We start from the raw sequence: 10570 nt of genomic DNA, 5'->3' as shown, positions 1-10570 counted from the left end.
CATTCTGAGGTACTCAACATACAAATAGGGGACGGGCCACAATTCAGCCCACAACAAGGATGTAGACATGTTTTGGGGGTGGAGAATTTTTCAGCCTACCACAACATCCAAGTATAAAGAAAAAGTGTTACAGATGTTATGGCAAAAGTCATACTTGTAAGAGTAAAGGCACCTGAGGAAACTGAGGCACAAAGAAGAGAAACTACTTATTGAAGGAAACAGAACTACTGAATGGCAGAGCCAGGATTTAAACCTAGGAAGCTTGGCTTTTAATCACTGAACTACTGATACCTGCACATACCTAAAATCCCAAACATTGATTTGCCTTATATAATTGCCTGAGGTTGCATTCGATCAAGACTATATTCCCCAAAAATTCCTGTTTAACTTTAAGCTAACGGTTCTATCTGTGTTGATTATATTTGCAAAACAAGATAAGGCTGCTATCTCTTCTTGGGTATCCTGAGAACACAGAACCATTTCAATATTTTCCAAGCAGCTGCCTGTTATTTGATTGGACTCATCCTTTATTAAATATGACTTAAAGTAAGTCAGCATTTGGTTGGGGTTTTGAATTACTTATATCTTTTACAAAGAATTTATCTTCCCAGTGTTAGTATATGGGAAAAGGTTTTTACTATAATGGTAGTTTATTGTTACACTTATTTAAATTTCAATTGAGTTTAAATAACAGGAAATTTAATTTATTGCTTTAGATAGTGTAATTGATGAGCGATATTACTCTATACTGAGGTTGGTATGATGGCATAGCTAACCCCTATGCTTTGGTTGGGAACAAACCACTAAGTGTATCTGTACACAGGAATCTAATATTTGAAGCAAAAGGATCATTTTCTATGATTCTAAGATTAAAAATAAGCCCCACAGAGAGTGATTCAGAACAACTCTGCTTCACCAAAATCAGAAACAAAAGTAAAATTATCACTCTTATTCAATGGAAATTGTAGACCAAATGATAAACCAGATAAATTTTTGGTAGTATGAGTAATATTGTAATACTTTGGGGGTTATTTGAATACCTAATCTTTTTATCCTCTGACTTACTCTTTACATCTATTTTAACAATTTCAAATGGATGAAAACCAAGACCTTCAAGGTTTAGCTACTGTCACTTTAATTCAGTTTTAAATACAGTTATTTGTGCCAATTTAATGCATGATTTTTGCAATTAGAATTTGAGTAGGGTTAATTTTTATTCTCAGCAGCTTTTTATTGCTTTGTTATGTCTAGACATAACATCTTCTGCAATAAACATTTGAGTTTGACTTCTTAATGGTACTGAGATGTTTACATCCTTTACAATGTCTTTGTAAGCCATCCATCATAAAAGTATAAAGTAAAATTTTCAGTCCTGATGCTACTTCTGGTGACAAACCATAAAAACAAGATTAACCTAAGAAGTCCTCTGGTGGAAAAGAGGTAAGACTGTTTTCTGTTCAGAAACTAGTCCAGCAAAATTTAATTGTGCTGAAATCTTTTCTCGGTTGACATCTTATAGAAATTTCTTATCTTAAAGCTATACAAATATCAGAGAATATAGTGACTTCTCGATCTCTATTTTTCCAATAGGTTTGTTTGTTTTAAAGGCTAGGTGAAGAACACGAAAGATAGTCACATACAGCTAATTTAATGTAACTGCTGAAGCTTTAATGAGAGCTTGAATTAAAGCTTGGCATTTTAGGGGGCGCCTGGGTGGCAAGTTGGTTAAGTGTACAACTTTCGGCTCAGGTCATGATCTTGTGGTTTGTGAGTTCAAGCTCCATGTTGGGCTCTGTACTGACAGTTCAGAGTCTGGAGCCTGCTTCTGCTTTTGTGTCTCCCGATCTCTCTGCCCCTCCCTCAGTCACTCTCTGCCTCTCTCTCTCTCTCTATCTCAAAACCAAACATTAAAAAAATCTTGGCATTTTTTATTTTATTTAAAATGTTATGATAAAATTATGGCATTAATTTTTAATTTATTCATAATAATCTCAAATTATTTGGCAAATGTAAGATTGTTTGAAGGGTGTGTTTTTAATCTGGTGATATTTCTGTAACTTTCTGCTTAGAAAAGTACACTCCGCACTTGTGCACACTAAGACTGAATATTATCCAGAGAGAAAGAAGTGAAGAAGCCACCTACTGTTCACATTATAGGACTATCTCCTCCTACTCCTGTGAATTTGCTTTAAAAACAAAAATCAGTTATTGAAGCAGCTTCCACAGACTAGATTTTCACTTGCCTGTAAATCTCACAATTCTATTTACAAAAGATATTCCATTATTTTAAATACCAATATTTGCATTTTAAAAGGAGTATTTATTGGTTTGGCAATGGGAGGGGGTGACAGCATGAAATGGATTGGAAAGCTGATAAGAGAGGGGATATAAAACACAGTAGAAGGCTTCTGGGATGCTTGAACATGAAATACAATTTCTGGTTTCATAAGTTCCTCATTAAAAGAAAAACATAACGGCAAGAATGAAATAGCCTGGATTGATTTTTTTTTGGGGGGGGGAAATAGTGCTCACTCACAAAAGATAAAGTTTTTTGAAATAAAATGATATTAAGAAACTCTTTCCATTTTAGCTAGTTTGCTACCTGATCAATTTAATCCACACACAGGCACTGGAAAGCATGGGATGAGCAGAAAAACAAGAGGTTACAAACTGTGGTATTAGGTAGAATTTGTAACTAGAACAATAACAGATGTTGAAGCAATGGTACAAGAGAACTTTAAAATTACGTTCATGTCTGGCCCATCACACAAATAGCAGGTGCATATTATTCTTGGTGTTTGTATACTGGTTTTCCATGAGAAGCTTCCCGAAAGTTGTTTTTTGTTGTTGTTGTTTGTTTTTTAAGGACTGTATTGAAGTGGAACATATAAAGTGTGTAATGAGTAACTTGTTTATTGAAAGGCCTTAATTGGCATCTGGGCATTGCACATAGCTATCAACAAATATACATTCATCTTTCTCTATGTGAGACTTTATGCCAGACTTTGTGAGAGACTCAAAGATAAATGACATTGGCCTCTTCTCTTGCTGAACCTGCACTCTGCTTTGGGCCATGAGTCATACTAAGATGCAAAAAAGAAGTACCACCTCTCCTTTGGAATGTCAGAAAAAAGACTGATCGCAGTGACCTCAGCTAGTGAGGAAAGGCTTTGTGGAAGAAATCAGACTTGACCTAGATCGTAAAAAAATGAGCAATAAATAATAATAATAATAACTCATAAGCTACATAATGTGTTATTGGTTTGAAAGCACTTTACTTAGGCATTACCTCATTTATCGCTCACAACTGAAGGAACAATGAGCAATCAAATTTGTCAGGTCAGGACACAGTTGCTGTTAGGAGAACAATGGATAACTAACATGAGAAGGGAAAGCTGGGGTCTGATAGAGAATCTGGGCCTGAAATCCCAGAAACTGTAAGTTTCAACTGTGTGTTTTAAGCTCTTAAAAAATTTTCTGTGCACTGTGTGTGTATGATTTGAAAATAGGGTTGAGTTTTTTCCTTAGGTTAAGCAAATCATTTAGGTGCTCTTTAAAGCCCAGGCAATATAGACCATTAAGTGTATCCTTGGACAACTGCCTGATCTGGAAAGGTATCTAGGATTCTTCTTGTAACTGACCATTTCAAGCTAGAAGGAGCACTTCACCCATATGGTTTTACAGTTATTACAAATTCTTCCTCAAGTCATGTATGTATGAGGTGTTTAGTTGCAGAAAATAAATGATCAAAAACCTTCTTCGGCTAACCAAGTATGAGCACAATAAGGAAATATACAGGTAAAAAAAGGTCTAGAAAACTGTAGTTCCATCAACTGAGAAAAGTGCAGATTTATTCAAACATTCTTCTTTAGAATTTAGTTTACTCCAAAAATATACAGTGAAAAATCTGCCAATGGAGTTAGCAAAGTCAGTGAAATGACCTCCACTCAGACAAAATGAAGAAAAATAAAGGGTACTTGTAAAGAACCATAGATAATTACCTAAACTTTTCCACACTTGACAGGTATATATGACCCATAATAACAATGTCTAGTGATGTAAGGAAAAGCTTCCGTCTTCTGTAAGACACAATGAGTCTATGCCTTTCTTATGCCACAATTTTTATTTTTCTTTCCTATGGGAAATCACTCTACATGGAATAGATAATAAATACTATGTTGGGCTTACACCATACAATTCCTTTCAGAGTGTATGAGACATCAACCTTAGTCTTCATGTTGTAAACGCTAATTACATCTTCCAAATAATATCCATGTGATATCAATATAATTTATCATACATACATACACTTATGAAAGATTAAAGTAGATGAAACTTAGTTATAGGAAACTTTACCTATGAAAACCTATGGCAAAAAAAAAGTTGCTTTCATGTAATTGAAAACTTCTGCACAGGTTCCACGTAAAATCATGAAAAAAAAGGTTAATCTTAAGTAAACATACCCATACTTTTTATTGGGGAAAGGAGAATCAAAATTTATTAAGTATATAATGTGTTCCAGGTTATAAAAAAGTTTTTGTAAGCACTTTAGGAGCTTTATCTAATAGCCTACTCTTTTGGAAAGCATACTTTCATATTCCTATTGTAAAGATGGGAAACTTAAAATTCAGAGAGTTTCAATGACTTACTCAAGTTCATGCATCCAATTAGTGATGCCAAATCAGCATTCTTTCTGGACATCATGTTGATTTCTTGTCCTTATTTTACAGTCCTCCTTTATCCTACCATCATTAGACAACCAGGGTCCTCAGGCTATTCCTATGATTCCCCCATTTTTAAAACTTATATGGAGTAAGGTTCTGTTAAGGTTTATTTCAGTTAAGTGGTCAACAGCCGCCAACTCATAATCATATCTGGCTTTATAGGAAAATGGAGGCTTTAACAGTTGGCCCAAGAAAATAAATAGGTACTAGGGAAATAAATATCTTCTGGTTGAACTTGAGACATTGGCAATATGCCATCAAAGGGGTTAATCTGCTTTGCGAAAAGGAATTGCTGATAACTCCTCAAACTACATTGAATAGCTAGTTTCAATTTTGCCTACTATGTGTGACCGTGAGACTGGAGGGCTCTTTTTTTGGAAAAATAAATTAATAATAATGGGATGCTTTTTGTAGTGTTTTATAATTTTCTGAGTTTTTTCAAGACATTTTAAGATTTGAAACTCAGTAGTCAGTAGTGGTTTTTTTTTTTTTTTTCCTATTTTACAGAAAACAACCAACCAAAGCTTGGATGATGAAGGAACTGGCCCAGGTGTCCTGGTGGTAAGCAGTACAGCCAGACCTTACTATTCCATTTTTGTTTCTTTCTGACTAGGGCACTTCTCAACCCTACCCTTGATCCCTGTACAACTGAAATAAAAAATGCAGAAAATATTGCCTGTGCTCCCCTTGCTTTTGACTTTGGAAACATTGCTACATTCATGCTTTTCTTTTTCATGGTGATAAGGAATTGTTCTGATTTAATTTCTACCTAAGATGGCAAAGAGATCATTGTAAAATGAATTCGAGATTATTGCATCTGGGTTATGGAGAGCAGTCACTGTTGTGTTTGACTTCTATTAAATGACCAATGACAGGGGGATCAAGTCAAAGTTAAATAATTTAGCTTAGGTGGATATGTAAAATTCCAGACTAAAACTCTTGGGAGATACAAGAGTTAAATTTTAAACAAAATTGTAATGTCTTTTCTAGGTTTCATAATAGGGCTGTCTACAAAGTAAATGATATTCCTGGGTCATTTTGCCATCTTTGATAATAGGATCAATAATAATTTATGATATGGAATTCATAATATTTTTAAAATCTTACTTTCTCTGCCCAGCACTTGAGTCAGTGTTTTATTATCAATGGTAATATGGTTTCATTTTTAAAGATTTTATTTCTAAGATATTATTGACAGATGTACATATCTTCATTTCTTATTTGAATGAGTAGAATGGAACCATTTGTTATATGAGGTACAATGAGGCTATTTTGTGCATATGGTGCTGCAACAGGCCAATGGCTTCTTTCTCTACCTATTTTAACTCATTTTAATCACTGCCTTGACTACAGAGTCATTAAAGGCAGCTAACTGCACTGCCCACGGTAACATTTCTCCAGTTCAATAGCAGAATGTATAGGTTTGATTTGTGAAAAAGAAAAGGCATTACAGATTGAAATGAAAAAAGATTAACTTTCATGTTAAATACAAGAAAAAGTTCAATGACTCTGGGAAAGGAAAAAGCAACTAAGGAAAATTAAGCCCAGTTTATAGATTTGTTTCAACATGGACTGTTTCACAATCTTTTTTATAGAAACTTTGCAAAGAAAGGACTGAAAGACTCACCCGTTCCAAAGATTAATGTGTATTTAACATTAAGTTCAGTAAAGCAAATCACCATTGTCAGTCATCTATAGCTACAATTTGTAGATTCTTGGTTATTTTGAGATTTCATTCATTCTATATCATGCCATTAATAATTTGACTTTTTCTGATTATAAAAACAATGAATACTCATATTTTAAATTACAAAATAAGAAAAACAAATTTAGGAGATATAATATATATGCAATATAATGTTATATTATATATATATTTGGATTATAAGGTCTATGAAGACTTTTATTACTTAACATTACATTATTAAATGTTTTAATAACATTTTTCAAAGTTTGAATCTTGTTTTCCTTTATCATAAATTAATCACATTTTTAGATTTTTGTTTTATACTATTTTTTAAAAATAAATATGCAATCACTGTGAAAATCATTCAAATATAGCAGAAAATAACACATATTATTTTAAACAAGCAAAACTGTTAACCATGTGTATGCGTGTGTGTGTGTGTGTGTGTGTGTGTGTGTGTGTGTGTATGAGATAGAATGTTAAAATGCAAGTTTTATCTAAGGAACCAAGACATGAGTCAACATTCCTAAGTGAGGTGAAAGATCATGATGCTGGATTTGCAAAGGAGATGTTTAAAGACCCATTATGTGTCTCTTACCTCTCACTCACATCAAAAGTAAATAAAGCACAGATATTGAGGATTAGCATTATTAGATTATTGAGATTATTAGATTCTTAAATTATTAGGGATACTAGATTTTTTATTGACATATAATTAACATACAATGTTATACTAGTTTCTGGTGTACAACATATTGATTCAACAATTCCATACATTACTCAATGCTCACCACGATAAGTGTAGTCACCATCTGTCATCAAACAATGTTATTACAATGTTATTGACTGTACTCCCTGTGCTGTACTTTCCATCTTCATGACTTACTTATTTAATAACTGGAAGTTTGTACCTCTTCATCCCCTTTAACTATTTCACCCATCCTCTGACCCACCTCCCCTCTGGCAACCACCATTTGTTCTCTGTATTGAAGATCATGAGAGAAATCCGCTGGTGTGCTCTGAGTGCTGAGACAGTTGTTTTTCTTTTTTTCCTTCTCTTTTGACCTCGAGTCAAAGAGAAGTTAAGAGTTCCCTTTAGAGATCTTTGTATGTGTGTCCCTTTCCCCTGCGTCCCACCCTCGGTGTCTGACTTCTGTCTAGGAAATCTAATGCAGAAAGACAGGTAGGTTATACATTGATGGTGAAACAAATGGAAAGGTATTTGTCTCAGGCCTATGCTGCAAGTTTGTCAGCACAAAGCTTATTATGTGAAGGTGTGTCTTAGACTGAGGGGTGTCAGACTTAGCAAATACATTTACAGATGACAGTAAAATTTGCATTTCAAATAATGGGTATGTGTTTAATATGTCACATATGACATTTGGGGCATACTTGTAAAAGTATTTCTTGCCCTTCTGAAATTCAAATTTAACAGATTATCCCGTATTTTATCTGTCGGTCCTACTTGGACAAGAGGAAAGCCATTTGTGAGAGAGACCCAAAGAGTGGTAGTCTTGGAGCCTATCCAAAAGGGTTCTAAGAGGGCTGAACAGATTGAATACAATGACACTGAAAACACCACTAGGTATCTAGCAGCTGACTGACCCAGGGGTGAACAACTCATGAGAATTGAACCTCCTTTCTTGTCAATCAAGCATCTATAAGGCAAGACATACAATACTATGAAGAAAAATGATTGGCTCTCTGGAAAATCCATGAAAACACTTAGGGCAAAGTAAACTTTAAATATCTGAGACAGTTGCCAAGATCAGAGAGCACCATAATTTAATCTTCATGTGCCACTTAGAAAAATAAGGGCTTTCCTCTCCTCTAATCTAAGCCTGGCTAGAGGAGTAGAAGTACTTAATAGAAGAGGAAGCCTCTTCCTCTTTGAGCCTACAGACTTCCAAATTATACCATGTCTGAGCTTGGGAGGCTCATTTTAACCTAAATCAAGTCTAAGATTTCACAATTACAAAAAGGGAAGTTTTTAACTTAAATTTAAACTTTAAATTCATGTTTTGTAAGTATTACCAAGATCTTATAAACTGAAATTACTTCAAAATGGAAAGTTAGAAAATAATAAATAATAAAGTAAGAAATTTTATGATAATCTGTATTTTTATCCATGGACAGAGGAAAAAATAGCTCACTCCAAAAAGATTTAAGGACTATGAGAGAAAAAAAATATATGGTGACTATATGATTAAATCTCTTGAAATATGTTTGTTCAACAAGATTGTGCATACAGATGACTGATAATATACTAATACTTATCATCTTATCTTTTTCCTCTCTGTTTTATTCCCTCATGCCTATGTCTCCTCCATCTCTCAGTGGGGCATTCTCTCAGGGTGGGTGGGAGGGCAGGACTACACACAAGAATGAAACAAAGCAGGGCGCCTGGGTGGTTAAGCTTCCAACTCTTGGTTTTGGCTCAGGTCATGATCTGGCAGTTTGTGAGTTCCAGCCCTGCACTATGCTCTACACAGAGCACAGAGCCTGCTTTGAATTCTCTCTCTCTTCCTCTCTCTCTGCCCCTCATGCTCTCTTCTCTCAAAATAAATAAACTTTTTAAAATAATTTTTAAAGAGAATGAAACAAAGCATCACACCAAATACTGGCTGATGTATAAAGTTAGCTCCAAATCTCTATTGTTACAAAATCCATTTCAATATGTATGCATGACTAGTAGGAATTTTCTCTAAGTTGGTAGGTCATTTTTAAAAAAATGTTTGTTTTTGAGAAAAAGCGATCACAAGCAAGGGAGGGGCAGAGAGAGCGAGGGAAACACAGAATCTCAAGCAGGCTCCAGGCTCCAAACTGTCAGTGTAAAGCCCAACTTGGGGCTTGAACCCACCAACCGTGAGATCATGACCTGAGCTGAAGCTGGACGGTTAACTGACTGAACCACCCAGGCGCTCTGATAGGTATGTCTTAATATAATCAGGGTTCTGAGATTTTTAGAAATAATTGATTTTCTAATGTATGTCATATACTATAATTTACATTAGAGCAACGGCTATATTTGTACAGCAGGATTATACTAAGTCATGCATAAAATGTCAGCACTTTATTCTAATTATAAGGAAAAATATGTCATTTTGTTCAACAAACTTATGGGATAGTATAGCACAAAACAAAGATCATACTGTTGCTGGGTTTTTTGTGTGTTTTTTTTTTTCATTTTTAAATAAAATTTCATTTTCCCACTCACCTTATATACCAAAGTTAACTAAAAACATACATAGTGGTCCTCAAGGACACAAAAGTCATACTATAGAGATGAATAAATGAAGATTCTCATTGCACTAATGATAGATTAACCTACTGCATTCCAGAGAAATAAAAGCTTCTTTTTTCAAATAGATAAACTGAGACAGGTTGATTGCAAACTGCAATTTTTTATTCTTCAAATATTTCTTCAGATAAAATTCCTCAGGTAAAACTGCTTCAGACAATGCCCCCTCTCAGGACACAGAGCTATCTTTGCTGAGCAATATTGTCTATACTGCTAGGATGTCACTCATCACAATGGGTTAGCATTAACTGCACACAATGTTTTTAATAGGAGTTGGAAATAGTTTTAAAGTTCAGGTGATATGTGATTTGCATCTTAAAGGATGAATAGGAATCATTAAGGTGAGGATAAAGGAAGTGTATTTTAGGAAGAGAGAAAAAAAAATTGGAAAGACACAAGAGTATTAAAGGAAATGGTTACTCAGGGATAGTCAAGATGCTTGTTGTGGTTGGATGACAGGCTGTCTTGCCAGCTGGGCAGGAGGTATGAGATAACTCATGATCACCCTGGGAAGGACTTTAGTGAAGGGTAACTGCCTATATTTTTAACCTCAAACATGGTGTAAAGCCCCGTGAGGGTTTCAGAAGAAATACATGGCTAAATTCATTTTAATAATATTATACAATTTTAAAGAGAGAAAATGTTGGAAATCTGTAGGTAGTGGCCGTTATCCCTTAGGGAATTGTTTATGTATTTATTTTTATTAACTTTTATTTATTTTATAGAGAGGTTGAGAGAGAACTCACCATGAGCAATGGACAGAGGGAGACAGAGAGAAAGAGAGAATTTCAAGCAGGCTTCATGCTCAGTGTGGATCCCGATGGGGACCTTGATCCATGACATCATGACCTGAGCCAA

The sequence above is a fragment of the Acinonyx jubatus genome, chromosome B3, assembly GCF_027475565.1.
Source record: "Acinonyx jubatus isolate Ajub_Pintada_27869175 chromosome B3, VMU_Ajub_asm_v1.0, whole genome shotgun sequence".
In the NCBI taxonomy this organism is placed as follows: domain Eukaryota; kingdom Metazoa; phylum Chordata; class Mammalia; order Carnivora; family Felidae; genus Acinonyx; species Acinonyx jubatus.
Note: the sequence above shows the minus strand (reverse complement) of the source record.